The sequence below is a fragment of the Acanthaster planci genome, linkage group LG09 (assembly GCF_054643075.1).
Source record: "Acanthaster planci isolate LZ-2023a linkage group LG09, COTS_SCS, whole genome shotgun sequence".
Taxonomy (NCBI): domain Eukaryota; kingdom Metazoa; phylum Echinodermata; class Asteroidea; order Valvatida; family Acanthasteridae; genus Acanthaster; species Acanthaster planci.
The window spans coordinates 15945651-15963769 of NC_141785.1; the positions used below are offsets into that span (position 1 = coordinate 15945651).

General features: G+C 44.5%; 1 protein-coding gene across 1 annotated transcript in view; it reads left to right on the forward strand.

The window, feature by feature from the left end:
- Positions 1-10444, forward strand: part of LOC110984850 (putative RNA-binding protein 19) — a 61989-nt gene extending 51545 nt beyond the window's left edge. The window contains exon 27 of the mRNA XM_087141034.1: positions 8240-10444. The gene's annotated coding sequence lies outside the window, so the exon portion shown is untranslated. The remainder of the gene's footprint in view (positions 1-8239) is intronic.
- Positions 10445-18119: the final 7675 nt, after the last annotated feature.

Genomic DNA, 18119 nt, shown 5'->3' on the forward strand with positions numbered 1-18119 from the left:
ATTTCCCACACTCACTGTTTGGCAATTTTTTTTGAGTGTTCCAGACTCTCATTCCGCAGTGAATCATCCCTGATGTTGCGCTTACATTAACACACGGAATCCCAATGAATAGCATTATTACCGTGGAGAAAGCCTGTTATTCCCAGTTTAAATCTCCAGTGTAGATCCCCGACTAATCCACGTCACCCCCGCAGCCGAGGCTCAGCTCAGCCAAGCCAGCGAGCTGTCGTCAGGAACACGGAGTGATTCACCGTGACATGGTCAATCGCCTCTCTCTCTCTCTTTCTCCCTCTGTCTTTCACATCCCCCCCTCCTCGTTTTGCCTCCAGTCGTCCATCTCGTACTTGTTACACTGCCTGAGGGTTATGCACGGTGCTCTCTCGTCACCGTGCCGACCGGCCGGACAGGCTTTTTTCCCTTATGTCACACGGCATGGCAGGGCTGGGGCCTGACTCTAGCAGTGGCTCAGCTGGTTGGGTTCTCGGGGCTCTGTGCTCACATTGTCCCGCCATCAAGAAGCCAATTTTCCATCTGTCCACCTAAATAGGCAACAACACCTCTCAGAAATCTCTCTCTCTCTCTCTCATGCTATCTACCTTGAAGGCAGGAAGAGATCTCAGACCATGTGGGAGGTTGTTTTCCCGGAGAAAAAAAAAGAAACCATTGGCTCCCTTTTTTTTTTCACCCTAGGCTCTTTTTTTAATTGGGTTCTTCAGCGACAGAAAGGCATGATAGCTGTCTGGTTTGTAAAGCTGATATTAATTATGAATTAGATTTAGTTTTATTTTGCTGTGATTGTTATTGTATTGCCAGTATACATCCTCTTTGTTCAGTTGAATGAATATTTTATGTAGCAGGCAGCATGTTTTCCCTTAAAAATGGCAATAGATCTAATGTCGTGTTTATTAGCATGTTGTGTGGTCATGTCAATTTTCTACTTAATCCTTCTGGTTGGTTATTTTTGCTTGGTTTTTAAAACCTAAAGGTTGGCTATTTTGGATAATTCCAGAAATTAGGGGTCCAAAAGTGTGGCATTTTTGTGTTCCTGTTACATCTGACCATTGTTATTTGATGTGGAAATATCACCGGAATTGATTTCAAACTGTTACTATTTGTTTGGCAGGTAATTTGCATTAATTCATCACTCGTGGAAATTAGAAAATGTGTGCTGAACTTACAAAATCATTTGTCAGATGTGACGGACAAAAATAAATATGGACCCCTAATTTCTGGAATAACCCAAGTTTGTTTGCAAGGATTTCTTGTTCTGATGTTTGTGTGTGGCTGTTGGCCTAGATGTTTACTTAGTTTCCCTGACATCACCCATTTTAAAGTTGATCGTTGTTTATTCCCATTTTGTTTTGCATCCTCTTGAAATAATCTCCTATGTTTCAACATGCACTGAGCTTGAAGGTTCAACAATAAATGTTTGACGTTCTTGTTCAGTGGAATGTTCTTGTTTCTGTCATGTCAAGCGGCAAAAAAGTTAAAAATGGGCTTGTGTGTACATGCGTACGCGTTTGATTAATCAGAAAGCAGGTGGCTTCACAACCTTTAGACCAGGCTACATGTACATAGCTACTGTACATATACAATAGATTTCTTTGGTTGGATGAAAGTTATGCCATTTTCAGACCAAGAAACTCTTTCCCTGGTGGATGTTCCAAAGATTCAGATTTGCAATTCTCATCAGGCTTTCTGTTCACTGTGACTGATCTGAGCGGGATGGCAGATTAGTGAAGGCCCTTCCTGTGAATGAATTGTAAGAAATATAGGGCAGTGTTACAAAAAGTCATGACACCCTGATGAAATGAGCCCTTTTTAAAGGTAGATTTGTGTGAATTAATTGCATCAGTTCAGTTCTTCTTCTGTTTGAACTGTTAGACATTTTGTTTGACTGTTTGCTTTTGTGAGTTGGAGGAAAAGGTTAATGTTAGCGTTAGAGTGGAAGTCTAGGACAAAAGAAAAGTCACAAAAGATAAGTCCACAGCCAGCTGCTGCGCCAGTATGATTCAATTTCAGTGCTCCGTGTGATCAAACACCAATATTTCCCTCCATTCGGCCCTTTCTGGTGTGATAAATAAAACTAACTGGACAGCTGGAGCAAGGACTGGACGGCTCAAGCCCGTTGGAGTGTTGTTAATGAGTGTGGTCACGCTCTGTGACTCTCTGAGTCTTGGACCGTTGGTTTTTGGGGGGTTGGGAGTTGGCAGCGGCGGTCACGGATGACTCGGCAGGGGCTGCATGATTGATGGTCGGAGAGGGGGAGAAATTGGGCTATTAGAGGACCACTTTCTGGTCATTCCGATATCAATCAGGCTCCCATGCATGGTCCTGGAAACTGGGGCAACTAGATTCACCAGCGTTTGGCTGGGGTCAGTTATCTGTGTCCAGCACAATGAGTATGGTAAACAGAGGAGAGAATTTGTGTCATTGCCGTTTGATGGCAGTCAGTTGCATTGTAAGAAATGATTGGATGGATCAGTTCCAGTTCATTATTGTTCATTGTTGACAAGTGGAAACCGGCGATGGGGACCGGTTACTTACCCTCATCAGATAAATATGATCTGGTGGTAACCGTTTGCCAATTGGAATGTAACCTGTATACATGTCCGTGTGTCGAGTAGGACAGTGGAGTGTTTTATCCCAGCAAGGAGAGTAGTGCTGTTGTGATTTTTGTCAAGTCCATTACTGGGCATTCAGTCTTATGCCTAGTCACAATCTATTCTAATGAACTGTGACAGACGTATGCTTTTGTCGTCGTTCACCAGGCTGTTACTTATGAATGGTCTTGTGACTGGACTTCTGAAAGGACATGTGGTGGACTCGCCTGCAACCCTGGCAAGAAGCTATTGTCACATCTTGCTCAGTGGTAGTGAACGTACTTGTAACAGTGCTTAATTTATTGCATTTCTTGATCAGGAAAAGGGATTTTAAGACTCACTGGTCTTGAGTGAACCTCAGCTTCCTTTTGGCTAAACTTTGTTCAATTAGTCCCAACTTGATGTTATCATACAGTGACTTTCTGTTTGGCTGGTTTGATTTTGTTTTCTCTTAAAACTGACCTTTTTTCTTCTATCATGATTTAATTTTGTACCCAGGCAATTAGCTGATGCTTGGTTAGAGCCTTAGACCTGTGGAATATGACAGAGGTGTGATGGAAGGTTTCAATTTGCTTTTGTATTTGTTGTGGAGAGCACTGTATTTGGAAGCTATTAAACTCAAACACATCATGTGGCTGGGGATCGTGACTAAGTGGCATCATATCGACTGAGAAACTTTGAAGCTGAGAATTGCAATCAGGGTTTTGTTGGGTAAAGGGAACTGAATAGTCAGATGGGGCCAATTTACAATACCGGTTGCCAAGGAAAGGCTATTTTTGGCAGTGCAACGTGGGAAATGGTGGGCAAACTTGTATTTGCTGGCTGCACAAAGAGAACTTGAATATTTGGCAGTGTTTGCTTGCCAGGGAGGAAGATTAGCAAGTGTATTTTAAGAAGCAGTTCTTTTTTTGTAATCCTTTCTTTTTATCTTGTGCATGGAATGGCCCGATCTAAAAAAGTTGTCCACTGATACACATGTGCTCAGATGCAAATTGTGGCAAGACAGCCATGCACCCGTGTTGCCCATGTGGTTTGATGATTTCGCCTTCATTTCAGGGGTAAAAGAAGGAGGCAGGACTGACAGTCGATTCCTTCAACCTCCTCCCCGCACTTCACATGACAGTCTTGTTTGTCCACGTCTGTAAAATAACATCAAGTACCACACACACACGCATAGAAAAAGAATTTTTGGCATACTTGTACTTGCCAGTGAGGGATTTTTTTTTCTTCTTAAAATTGACCTTCATTGACTGGCAGATGCTGAGGGTAAAATTTAAAAAACAAGACTGGTTTCCTGTCGTCAGGATTTGTTATATTTTGTATGTGCACTTAGCTTACAAATTGGATGAATATAAATGGGATAGATGTTGATAGAGAGTGGAAATACTGAAACTAGGTCGCTGCTGTCGTGGAAACACAGAACTCTCAGTCCTTACATGTTTGTTAGGAAACCAAATCCATGTCATAATCTATACAAGGAATGTTCATCTATTGGCACAGTCGAATAATTGTACCAGTTCTGCTCTTTCCAATGAAACCTGTATTAATGATCTGAAGGCCCAATGTTTTTTTGGTCACATTAAGAGGTGGCGAAGTTACTTGCAAAGCTGTCCCGGGTATGTTCCTCAATCTCTTTTTTTTCTGTGCCGCAAACTTTTCTTTCAGAGAGCGAGGAGGAACTTTGACTTCTTATAGCAACGGTGTGTCCCCAGCGCTGAGCATACTGAGGGACTTGCACATTGGTTGCATGTGGTTATGCATACGTGGGTGTTCACACATGCTTATTTGTTTCCAGTAGCTAAATTAACATGAGGACATCTCTGGGAGGAAAGTCTCTGAACTCGAATCAGCCTTGTCCCCTTTTCCTCCTCTTCCCATTGGTACCTCTGACTGTAACACCGGTTTGTTAAAAACCTAAAATACTTTTGCTTTTAACCAAATTGCAGCTGCATGAAACTTAGCCTTCGTATGTGTAGTTAGACCCTAAACGTGAAGCGCCATCCCTTGAAAAAAAAACTTGGAACAAGCGATGGTAAAAGATCATCCCTTACTCTGTTGGAGCGTGACTGCACCACGTAACGCCCTGAATAATAGATGAGACGGTCGCCAGCGGAGGGGAGAGCAGAGGTGTCAGGATCTCTCCCCCCCCCCCTTCACTGGGATTGTTGCGCTTTGACTGTCCCCGCCAAGCCGTGATTGAAAAAGACTGATGGTGGGACGTTTATTGAAAGGCCACCATCGGGCCAATCCGCCAAGGGATTCTTGCTGTAACATCACATCCTCCGCCTCTGCACAATAAATAACAATAACAACACGGCAGTTACTGGTATATCCCCCTCCTCTTCCACCCCCCCCCCAAAAAAACAAAAATGTCAGATCCAAGTGCCACACATTGTGGAGAAACCTCGAGTTCACCACGACAAGAACAGGATTATGGCGGGTTTCTTCGGAGAGTCGCAGGAGAAAGCGGTCATGTATGACGCAGATGCAGACAAAGATAAATCTATAGCATCGAAAGCCTATAGCACACTCTAGACTTTTGTTACCTAACACATCCCCCCTAGAAGTCTGTAAAGAATTTCTGAGATTCCGATCAAACAATGACCAACACAAAGGCGGGGGGGGGATTCTCTCCGTCCCATATCTCACATCATATGGGTTACTTGTATTCCTTCAACCACCTCGCTGGATGTTGTGCAAAGAGCAACTTTAATGAATGGCAGTCGCTGGTGTGGGATGCTTTGAAAATGTTGTGAGCATTTGACGCCTTCCTCTCTCTGAAAAACCTTTTCCCACTGGCTTATTCTGTCCATTTTACTTTTGTGGACCAGTTAGTGTTCAAGAGTACATCTCAATGGATTTTGTGTGCCTCGTAAGTGCTGTTGTGTAGTTTTACACTGGAAAGCATTTTGGGGAGGCAGAATAGAGAGAGTGAATTTGCAACCCCCCCCCTAAAAAAAAATTATTTAAAACCAAAGATTGCGATTGAGACACCTTTGAACACCAGTACTTGCAAAGTACTGTTTCCTTTGCACTGCATCTGACATTCCGTACAGAAGGGGTTTTTCATGAGTCATCACAGGCCGCACGCACGGCATGCAGCGTGACTGGGGTTGTTTCGCCACATTCACACCTCTTTCGTGACGCCAGCCAGCAGGAGATCCCCACTCCGTTTTCCCCACACCTTGTAACAATCATCACATCTAGACCTCCCCTCCCCCATCTTCGATGCATTTTCCCCCTCGTCTTCATCACTTCCCTCGTGCAGTCACTGGAACAGCAACAAAGAGGGATCCAGATTGGGTGACTCGAACCTCCCCCCCTTCCCCAGCCTACAGCAACCCCTCTCCGACCGGTGCCCACTCTTTTAACAACAACAAAAAATCTGACTTGCAATATTAGTAGGTCTTAACCATATCACAGTGGCTAATCTTTAAGTCCTGTGTACCGTTAAGAGACGGAAGAATGGAGACGATATGAGACATACAGTGTAATGTACATGCATGGCAGAGTGGATAGCACTCAGCTAAACCGAGGGATAGATAGGGATGGACAGAGGGGCATTCTTATGATGCAACCTGTCCAGCCTGAAGATAAATACTGACTAATCCTGTCAAAAAACTGTTTCAACATGATGCATGCTGGATTGTGCATATAGTTGGCACTTGACGCTCATCTTTTCTTCTTTTATACAATACCCCATGAGCCCCTCCCCCAAGGGGGCAGGGAAATAGGAAAGAGGAAATAAACACTCCGAGCTGTGCTTCCAAAATCTGAATATATTTGATTTAATAAACAATACAGATTGATTGGCTCCCTTTACAGTGATTAGATGTTTAAAAGAACCTCAGATACACACCGTCACAGAAGAGTGGCCACGGGGGCACAGGGAAACAGAGACAAACCCGAGACAAATCACTCTGAGCTGTCCGAGTGTAGAGACTGAAATGGAAGTCCTAAGCACAGAGCCAGCCTCTTCCAAAGCAATTTGTCCCCTGTTGATTAGCAGTCGTGTTGAGTAGCTACCTGGCCCCAGATTAACCCAAACTTAGAAATGGGGGGGGGAGGAGAAAATGATTTGACAAGTTACTGCAGATTCTGTGTCGGGATTAGGACAGACAGCGAAGGAAACAGAGACCTGAAGCAGAACGTGCCAAATTCAATCACAAATAATTTGCATAAACAGGTGAAATAATTACTCGCCACCAACGTGGGAATTGCAAGCAGGAGAGGGCTTGAAACAAGACAATGTGATGACCTCGGAAAAGACGGGTGGTAGATTTCACAAAGGCAAGGATTACACAGATTTCTTTTGTTCATTGGAAGAGATTTCCTCCATTGTCTCAGCGCAGTGAAATGGAGGTCCTCCAGTTCTAACCCTCGCCTGAAGAAATAGGGGATGGAACACCAGTGTGATTATATTTACAAGCGATCTAGATTGGAAAGGTCGTACACAGTCTTAACTCATAATTACTTGTGTGGGTAGGCCTCCCTTCCCTCTCTTTGAAATTTGTTAATTGTTTCTGGTAGTTTTAATGAGCTTGGACGGCATGTCTAGTGGTTGCTTTCTTGAGTCGGAGATTATCATGAGGGGAGTGAGGGTGTGTGCATCTCGCTGTCGTGGTAATAACCAGCCTGCAGAAACCAATGATTCGTATCCGTTCCCATTGTGGGATGGCTAATTGGAGGTAATTCACAAGATGTAATCTATGCCGGACCAGGGGGAAACAATAGCGCAATCTGGCCCAGGTTGGGTGCCCCTTTCAAAGGGGAGAGGAGAGAGACATAAGGAGGATTTGGGGGAATTTAACAGAACAAAAGGAGGGTGACATGTCTGGGCTATTGAGAGCTCGTCCGAGCGGAAAGGAGGATTATTGGGTGATGAGCCTGTATTTTTTTCCCTCTCCTGTAAGTTTTCAGCCGGGTTAAATGGCCAACACTATTCATCAGTTTCGGTCTCTTAGCAAATTCAGATGTCTTTGTGTCACTGTGCATTTTTTAAATCGCAGCTGCTTCCTGAGACCAGTTTTGCTGTCAGTTTTTACTTTTTGGAGCAGGTGAAATTGCTTGACTTTCATCAGCCCGCTTACAAGAGTCCTGAAATAGTTACTTTTTTAACTTCAATTTTCAAGCACATTTTCCTTCTTCTCAAAAGGTTTTTTTTACACTTTTACAGCGATTTATGTGGCTTTGTGCTTGTACAGAGTTTCATGTTCGATGAGCAGTGCAGTGGTGTCGTCTTTGGTAAAAGCTTCAGCTTTATACCAATTGGAGTACAGAAAATTTTTGCTTTTTTTGGTGGGAAGAGGGCCAGGTTCCATTTAGAACAGTGAGGCTTTTCCGTTTCCACCGCACCTTATGAAAAAGGCCCGGTCCAAATCAAGCATGCTAGATGGAATCCATCCATAATGCATGTGCATCCCACAAGCTGGTCTTCTTTCGTGTGAAAAAAAAATGCAACTGAGAAGTAAGCTACCCGGCATCTTCTTGTTGAGATTTGGCCACTCTGTCTTTCTAGCAAAACGTTGCCAAGTGGTAACAGGTCAAACACATACTCTGCTAAACTCCCACTCGCAGGGAATTAACACTGAGAGATTGTTTTTTTTTTTGTTTTTTTTTCCTTTGTTTCATTGCAGTCCGATGACCATTAGGACCTTAACCTGCCTCAGACCACCACCGTGCCCTCACCTCAAGGCTCGCATTGCAATGGATTTTCTCCCCCATCAATCTGATTCTCTCTCATGGTCAGTCCATGGTCATCTCTGCATCTGGCCCCTGACTGCTGGTTGGAGAAGTTTGCTCAGTAACGGAAGACCCAAGCCATTCAGGGGGAAGTGGTCCGCAAACAGAGAGAAATTTGGTTTCACACCTCGGGTGTCTCCCCATCCCTCCAACCTCTTCCCCCCTAGGCCGTACACCCCCCCCTTCAGCTCCATGCTGGCCCACCCTACAGACATATCTCCTGTTTGCCTCTTCTAACTCAAGTGTGAACCTCGTTTCACAGTGTAACATCACCTCCCAAGACCAGGGTTGGCTAGCCAGAATTCTTCCCCTCACACTCCTTTCATTAGTTGAATAATGTTGAGTGTGAAAAACACACAGAGACCACCATGGGTTAAAAAGTAACAGAGGCTGTTTTGACACAGCCTTTGAGGACAAGGGCTTCATGATCACAAGGGTTAGAAGATAAGATTTTGAGTTTGGCTTGGTGGAAAAGGCAGCCTTCAGAGAGGCAAAACGTCTGGGGGAGAGGGTTTATTCGGATGTTCTGTTGTCCCTTGTTTGTATTATTCTAGTGTTTTGCTTGAAACTTTTCTTGTTCTGTTTTTTGCCAACTAATCAATTAACCAATTGCACGTTGGTATTTTGTGCCATTGAGTTGGTACATTTCTGGCCAGATTTATAAAAGCACTGGTTACCAGGGGGCTTCATGTGAACACCGGTTGTGGTTTATATATTTGGCAAGGGGGAGAATGGTTTTGGAATCAACTCATATTAAAGGATTATTTCCAGAAATTTGTTTGGAAATCTAGATACATGTATTTGCTGGTCAGTAAAATGTCCAAATAACTTAGAAAATCTAGAAGTGGAGGGGATGGGCTAGACATAGTTTCGGGAGGGGGGTTCACCCTTCAACAAAACCGTAGTTTACATTCTTTGCCTTCTTTTGTGTAGTTTGCGTCATGTGCGTATTAAAACCACAACTGATTGGAAGATCTGTAAATGACAAGTGTTAAAGTGAAAATGCACAGGAGCTCCCCGTGTGTCAGAGGTGAGAGGTCATAAGGTCAGCAGTCAGCACTGATCATCATCAGGACTCTGGTGTTACATATCTAGTATGCTGTAGCATGCTGTTTATTTTGCCCCTCACTCTTTGTGTCACAAACGACCTTTCCTCGTCTAAGATACATGAGCACCCTACTAGTCAGTCCCTGTTGTCTTGGATCTGATGATGGATATTTTTCGTTATGTCCAGCTGGATACATCTGTCTCATAGCATCTCTCCTATCTTGACAGGTTGTCAGCTTGTTCATTTACTGCAGAGATAATACAAGAATTTCTGAGTAGAAATTCAGGATATTTCTTAACATAAGCCGTACTTAAACATGGATGAAAAATTAAGAACCTGCCTCGACCCTGTTATTTGGTAAATACATGTAGTATTCGTTACAAAGGTGTTTAAACCAAAAATAACCTTCTTTTCTTATGTTTCTTAAAAGAAATTCTTAAATACACAAAGATGGCTAGCTGTTAATAAGGAAGCAAAATTATAACTCTCAGAATGTTTAAACAGTTTAGCATAGCTGTCAAGACACTGCTAACTCCTCAATCAAAACACCCCCCCCCCTGACACCAGTGGGTGTAACTAGGTTGGACATGGTTGCATCCCCCCGCATCCCCCAATCCCCCCCCCTAAAAAAAATAGAGAACCCAAAAAAAATCTAATGGAAGTCCATCTTGGTCAGTGCTTTAACTGTGATCGAACCCAATGAATGCACCCCTTTTGAAAATGAGGCCCCCTAATAAGTGGCCCCCAGTCACACCGGTGTTAAACACTACTGTTGGAAGTATGCATTTTGAGGCAAAAGATGTTGCCATCCAAAGGGGAGCCCTCTACAGCTGCTACACCTGCCGCCAACACAAAAAGGTAGGCAGCGCTTGTAAATAAAAGACAGGTGTGTTTGGTGTAGGGTAGAGGTTTGTGGTAATTCTAAGCTGGTAACAAATTTGATTTACCTTGGTTAAATTCCCCATCCCAATTTTTTACTTCGGCTACAATGTTTTATTTGTCATTTTTGTACACTGTAAATAGAATAAAAATGTACTGAGTGTTTGACTTATGTGGAGTGTTTGTTTCTTTTGTTTTGGATGTTTCCTTGTTTTTCAGTTTAAAAAAAAGTATTGAACCCGGCCTGAGCTGATGCACTGCGGTGCATTCGAGTTTGGTAGGGGTGTGTCAGGCGCCCTCTTGTGTCCACATCGTTTCGAGGCTGTTTACACCCCCCGTCCAATATAGTGCGCCATTTCGTCGCTGTTTTCGCGACCTGTTGCGGCCCTTTTTGTCGGCACGGCTCGATCTTGGTACCAAACAATCAGATTCCTCACGTGTGTTTTGTCTGCAGCCAGTAGGCTTTAAAAAGCAACCCCCGACCCCACACCTACAAACACGAGTACCAGAAAGCAGAACAACAAAATCAACTCCAAAACAAGTTCCTCGCAAGCAAGCACCACCAGAGGCCGTAAAGTCACTTTCTGCGCGCCCTGCAGGGAGGCCGGTTATTGTAAAGAGGCGGTGACAAATACTGGCGTCAACACAGCCCGCCTCCAGGGACAAAAAAAAAAGACACAACAATTTTAGAAATGGATCCTGCTGTACCACGCGCCAACATTGTTCCTCGTCGCGTATACGAAACCAGATATTTAGTCCTTTTTGGGGCCCCTGTTTTCGACGGGCGTCGATGTGTGAAGATTATGCCCTCTTGCTCCCCCCCCCCTTTCTTGTTTTTGGTTGGACTCTCCATGAGCCTTTTGTCCCTGGGCACGACCCTGATGTGTATGAACAATAAAGAAAAGAGAGCCTCGCGGTAGGCCATTCCCATTTTCTTCTCGAGAGAGAGAGAGAGACAAGTGTCACCTTTCAGCCTGTCTCGTCTGGCTTTTGATTCGGGAGTCTTGTTGACATTTCCAAGCACGAAATCTTATTATTTGGGGCAAGTTATTATTCGTCGGTGCATCTTTGGCAGGTAGTTGTGGCACTGTGATTTCCTGCTCCGATTGTGCAGACATTTAACCATAAAAAGACCGTATTAACCGCCTTCTCCTCCCCCCCCATGCCTTCCTCTCCCCCACACAGATTGTTGCCTTCGAGACGAATCACAAATTAATAATCTGCTATGTCGTATTTTGCTCTATTGAAGGGTATGTGCAATGCAGTTTTCCCCATACACGTGTACGCATCTTTAAAACGCACCTTTATATTTCAAGTAGTGCGTTTTTCAATTTTTATAAAAGGTATTGGAGGTTCTGTGTAATCACGTGAATTTCCATATTCAAGACCAAAACCGTGATATCATTTCTGGGAGCAAATTTCAATTTTGCATTGATTTGTGCCCACAAAATGCAAAGAATGCTGGATTATTTGATATCTTGTGTTCTATAGTTCCTTTTCTTTGATGATTCATAGTTGTATAAGCACACGGCAATAACCTCCTCTCCCCGCAAAACAACATCGCGTCAAAGAAAAATTCATCGCCTGGAGCCCTGAACCCTTCGTCTAAAGCAAGCCTAACCAAACATGACAGAGAAGCACTCTCAGATAATCAGGGTCGTCGTGCTTCGGAAATGATGTGAAAAGGTTATTTTTCATCTAAGTTCGTTATACCACGGTCATAGGGCCTAGATAGTGAATTTGTATTGGTCGCGAATTGATCACGTTATGTGCTACAAGTGTGCATGTATCATTCACGCGTCGAGCGCACTGGAGATGTTGCCGGGCCGCAAAAAATGATGGATAATGGTGATCTTTCCCACAGTTGATGTGTCGTGTCCACTGCGTGTAACTATGTAATCTTGGGTACAAGGGTGGATAGCAGCGGTGGTGCTATGTGCCTACAGGAGATATGCACTGTGTGGGGGACATTGAAGCACTGTGACGGTTAGATCATATCTTATGAATCCCAGGTTTCTCAAGTAATCTAGCTTGTTATAAATCCTAGACTTCTCCGTCCACCCAAAAAAATCAATAAAAGATATCACAATCAACGATTTTCCTTGTAATTTAATATTTACGTTGCTTTTGAAGTGTTTCAGTTTGTCAAAGCGTTTTAATCTATTTTGCAATGAAATATGCATATACTACACATAAGACCGTTCCAGTGTAAGCTATGACCGTGGTACATAACAAAACAATTGTTACCTGCTTTGACGGAGTCCATGGGTTTTGTACACCCGAGGGGCATATGGCACTCCAGGCGAAGCCGAGGGTGCCATTTGCCCCCTTCTGGTGTACAAAACACCATGGACCCCTACACCACAGCAACAATCGTTCAGTCGATGACAATAAAGGCAGCGTTCGACGTGGAGTAAAAGCCGAACAGCTTTCTTTTATTTGCGTACCGTAACAGATTTTATTTTGAAATACATGTATCCCGAAAATTTTACCCCAAAGGTGGTCAGGAAGTAAAAAATAAATCAAAAGAAATTCAGACCACTAGATAGACCACAATTGAATACGGGTGGCGTTTCACGGTTCCACACAGACTCTTGGCAGAGAACAAAGATGACTGTTGTTGACAGGCCTGAACAGAGTTCATCCCTTCTAGCCACAATCCTGTCCCCAGGCGCTCAAAATAAATACTTTAATTGTGGGTCATTCGCCAGATCTGTTTCAAATACAGATGAGTTTTCCGTCCGTTCCTAAATTCCATTGTCTGAAAAAAAGTGTCATCCATTCCCTAAATAGGCTTACTGCTAAATCCCCAAAAGTAGTTTAAAATAATTTTCGGCAAAGAAAAGTCCTGGTGTTTTCAGAAAACCGACCATAAATCAACATTGGAGCTGGAATTGTCCTCCTAAAGTGTTATTGATAACCAGCAAAAACCGCTAATCAGTCTGAACCAGAAAGACAGTCAAATTATATTACTTTGTTCGACGGCCGGAACCAGTAAAATTTTTTTATATTAGTCAGGGCCCTAAATCCTTCGTCCTGCCACGGTCGGTTGGCGCCAAATTGTGAAGAATTGGGTTTTGATCTCGGCGGAACGCGTTAGCCGGGGACACGCATTCCCCACACCTTTGAAGGACATCTCGCGCTCTGATCCTTAATTCCAATCGGAAGAAGAATATCCTCCAAACGTCTTTGTTCTCCCCAAACTCGGTGTCAACATTCGATTCTTTTCGTCTCATTCAGTTGCCAGATAGAGAAGTGAGCATTTATCAAGTTTCTGTTAGATGGCTGTGACACCAAACGAAAAGGGCCAAAAAAAAATTCAAAAGGCTCGATTTTTATGAGCAGAACCGAATTTCTTAGACCGCTCGTTCTCCCGCTGTGACGCGACTCCCATTCACAGTGGAGATTGTCATGAATGTCTGATGACTGTCATTGCGTGTGCTATGCTCCCATGTTTACCTTTATCACCCATATAAATCTTGTTAAACTTTATGGCTTTTTCTTCGTTCTTTCTTTTCTTTAAATTGGAGGAAACCGTTCTCGCTTGAGAGACAAAAAAATTATGTTTTCCTACTGAATTTTTAATGCTTTAATGACCGACCGTTTATATGCCCTATTTCCTAGATTGGCGTATTTGAATTATATATGTGACCGAATGCCATCCATCACGATACTGCAAAGATTCCATTTCACGCACGGCTGGTTATGGGCGTAAATTGGCTCGAATGTGGATGGGGGAAACGGTGTACATGAGCCGGCTGGTCGAGCTCAGGAGAGAGACAACAGAAATGAAGGATGTTTCGTGTCTAGATTGTAGGGGAAAATAGCGCAGCAGATGTCGCGGGGAAGATGTCGGGGGATTACAAGGGAGAAGATAGGCGGCCAGCTTGTTGGCTGGCAAACTGGCTTGAAAATGGTCCGTTTGCTGTCTTTATCCTGTCCATACTGCTTGCTTTTGGATGGTAAGAGACTTGGCCAGGCTAAGTGACCAGCCAATGACCACAATAACCTTGGTCGGATAACTGACCCACGAGCCTACGGACTGGGTTACTCACTGGCCAGCATTTTGGCATACAACTAAAAAACATCCACTCTGATTTGTGCTTAGTTGGGTGTCTTGCTACCAAGTGACTAGCTTGGGCTGGCTCCCAGTGAATAGCTGCTGCCTGGCCTTATACCTCTGTCGAGAAGGCTACTGCATGGGTCCGGGTAAGCAGGTATACTGGCCAGCTCACAACAATGAGCTCTACCAGCATGTTTGGGCGGCAGCTATTACAACCGCCCGATTAGTAGCATGCTCGGCCGACCCATGAAACTGCCCAGGCAGTAAAACCCACAACTTACTGCCCCTTAAACTGGCTGGTCAGACAAATGGACGACTGGCTGCTATAACCAACAGATTAAAGGGCTCGCCTCCGGCCAACAGATCAATAATGAACCCCCAGTTACAGCCAGTCTGTGAGGTGGATTGCTGGTCAGCAAACTACGTCCCACTGCTGGCCACCAGATCGGCTTACTAGCTTTCATTAATCAGTGGCTGACGTATCAATGTACCTGTTGTGTGGCAGGCCTGCCTGGTTGACTGGTCGGTTGTCCCTATATTACTGGGCAATAGTGTTAACCGGCATACGTGTGCATGGGGTCGTTGGGCTGGTCGGCTATTGGAATAAATATTAATCCGTTTGACGGGGGTTTGGATGGGTGCAGGGTTAAGCCCACTGACTTACCAAACGGTTAAATGTTTGACTGGTTGGCTAAATGAAGTTCGCATGGAGTTTGAGCTGTAATAAACTTTGTGAAGCTAATTGATAATGAAAACATTTGTAAAGTCCTTACATATACGGTGAAGGATATTTACAACTTATTTTGGGCGGAATACGGGAGTGAATAGTCGCTTTGGGTTCTTTTATTACTGTGATTATTTTGACAAAACGTGTCTGAACTGACATACCATTAACGTGAATGCGCTTGTTCACCTATCTAGATTTCCTTGTGCATACAAAATGATACCCTAGGTTTATTTGTTGGTTTTTCCGTTGAGATTTTCCCCTTGTTTGTCAGCTTCAGGTTTTAGCGGCATAAAGCCGGGAACAGACCCGGCCAGACGCCACGTCGGCCCCGGAGGCCACGTAGCGAGCCCGCTCTCCATTAACGCAGCGGAGACCTTAAGCCGTTAACTGCAGGCCGCGCCGCGCCGGGGCAGCCAACCTCGCCGCCAACTCTCTCCGTCTCTCCCGAGACGCGATTTTCTAAACGCGTTTAAATCGCTCCACATTTATACGCTTTTATGTATGTAAATGCCAGATACGATGGTAATCCGTAGTGGGGCATTTTAGTTCGCAGGAAGAGACAAAGGCGAGCTTTTTTTTTTCACTTTTTACCCACAACCTGTACCGGGTTTGCCCGAAGCCATCGGACGAAAGCCCACCATCTGCACTCGATGAACGAAACTGTTCTCCCGTGGAGAGCACAGTGACGGACAAATGTATTTCTAACGGCGACAGCACAATTTGAGATAATTTCCATTCATGGCCCGTTTTAAACCCTTTCTGAGGGACCTACATTCCTTCCATTAGCCTTCAATATCCCAAGTTGTTTTTCCCTCGCGCTGGCCGGCGAGGGATCGGACGAGCCTCGCGCTCGAAACGCACTGCTGGCTGTCTATGCGGGCTTTTGCAAGTTACTTCACGAGACACCGATATTACCGCGTGTTTGTGTTTCACCGGGGCTTTGGGACAGAAAAGCTAGTGGGGCGTACGCGCGTAATCCACGGCGCGTGACACGACAGCAGCGCGCTGCTTGATTGTGTTTTCCCGATCACCGCGACCAAACACTGTAACACTTCCCATCAGCTTGCGGGAGCGTGTTTTCATAGCCGTGTTATTGTTGTGCTACCGCCAGACTCTCCATTGTGCATACACAACCCCGTTCAAACAAACAGTATTTGCGTGTTGGGGAATTTGGCGGAGTCTAATTTTCCCCCTATTTTACACTTGACAATGAAAGGCAACAGTGAAATGGTGTTTCTTGCCAGTACAAGCCACATGAGTACAGTGAACCCGCGTGATGGGTATGTAAACTCGCCACTCATTTAGATTGGCCGTGGATGGAAGCGATTCGTATAATTTTACCTTTATTATTCGAGATGAGCGGACTCAAAACCCCTCTGTTTGTTCTCCTTGTTTTCCCAGTTTAAGGTTGTTGGGACCCGCCCAAATATCTTTACTACAACTATAGAACGTTCTCATAAAAGAACTGTAATGGGGGAAAACGAAAGAATCTAATAGACCGGTACCCTCAGAATTTGTATTTTGTAATAACAATGCTCTTTAAATCGATCAAGGGTGGACTGCTTTTTCAAGTGAATTGAACTCCTCTGCTTCGGGAAAATGTCGCTGGTTTTCTAGGTCAACTTACAGGCTTCATTACTCCCCGCTGCCCCATTGGGCGCTTGGAAGGGGTTGATTTCATTGGGTTGCCTGACGTAGCTACTTTATTCGAGATCTCATTCATGAATGAACAACTCTTGTCCGCATTTTCGCGTGCACGATAACTCGTTAGGGAAAAGGAAACGTGCAATTACCAAGGTGTACGTTACCCACAAGGCTTTGCGATGTTATGTACTTCCGTTAGAAAATTCTGAGAAGGGCATTACACCCATCCCAGCGCCTCTGCTATATGATATATAGGGCCGTGGGGACGAGTAAACGTTGAACGCATTCCGCGTTACCTGCGTCTTACCGGCCCTTGCTCCCTTCCCGCCACGGGCGCTGCGCGGATTGAATTCGAGACTGCCCAGGTACAAGGTTAACTGATCTCTTCTGAGATGGTCTCTTCTTCCTGCGTTTTAAACTGTCGCAGTTTCTGCGCGACTGCCGATAAGCCTTGCTCTAGCCTAGGTTTCTGGCATAACTTATGTCAGAAACCTTGTTTTGATAAATTATGTTGATTGATTTTATACCACAGAGCTGGGCTTATCGACAGTCGCGCAGTAAATGCAACGTTCAATGACTCTGACTGCTGTTTACCACTGCAGTCTCTCTCTCTCTCTCTCTCTCTCTCTCTCTCTCTCTCTCTCTCTCTCTCTCTCTCTCTCTCTCTCTCTCTCTCTCTCTCTCTCTCTCTCTCTCTCTCTCTCTCTCCTCTCTCTCTCTCTCTCTCTCTCTCTGTCTCTCTCTCTCTCTCTCTCTCTCTCTCTCATTGCGTCTCGACTGAGTGTGTTCGATGGTAGTTAAATGTCTGTCACAGCTGTCGAACTGGAGTTTGATGACGGTGGAGTGCAGCTTGTGAATCCTTCGACGGTGATAAGATTCCGTACACAGTGTGCTGCTTGATGACTGCCATTGTGACCACAGAGCTAGGCTTATCGGCAGTCGCGCAGAAACTGTAACACTGTCACTGAGTTCCTGTTTCTTTGTCGTCGTATTTCTTTCTGTCGACAAGGCTGGCCATCACCTTTTCATAGGCGAATTCAAGACGAACTTGAATAAACTCCCCAAACACGTGCGTACTCCTTCAGGACAAAGACCTAACCTGAACACTTACCCAGACTGCATTGTTCTGCAGCCCTTGGGTGCTGCTGGCTACACGTCAGAAAATGCACCTCCATGAATCAGTCACGTATCCAAGGCTTTGCCTTTTCACCGTGGCTACGGCTTGCAGTAACGCGTAACTTCATGGGAGCTGTATGTATGGTCTTACTAATTACCGTCAACACACGATAGTAACGTCAACACACCGTCAACTTCATTATTATTATTATTACTGGTTTATTGCCACTTACTTGCAACCCTAAGGTTGAATAGCAAAGTGGTACATCAAAATACATTAAAAATCATAAAAAATGC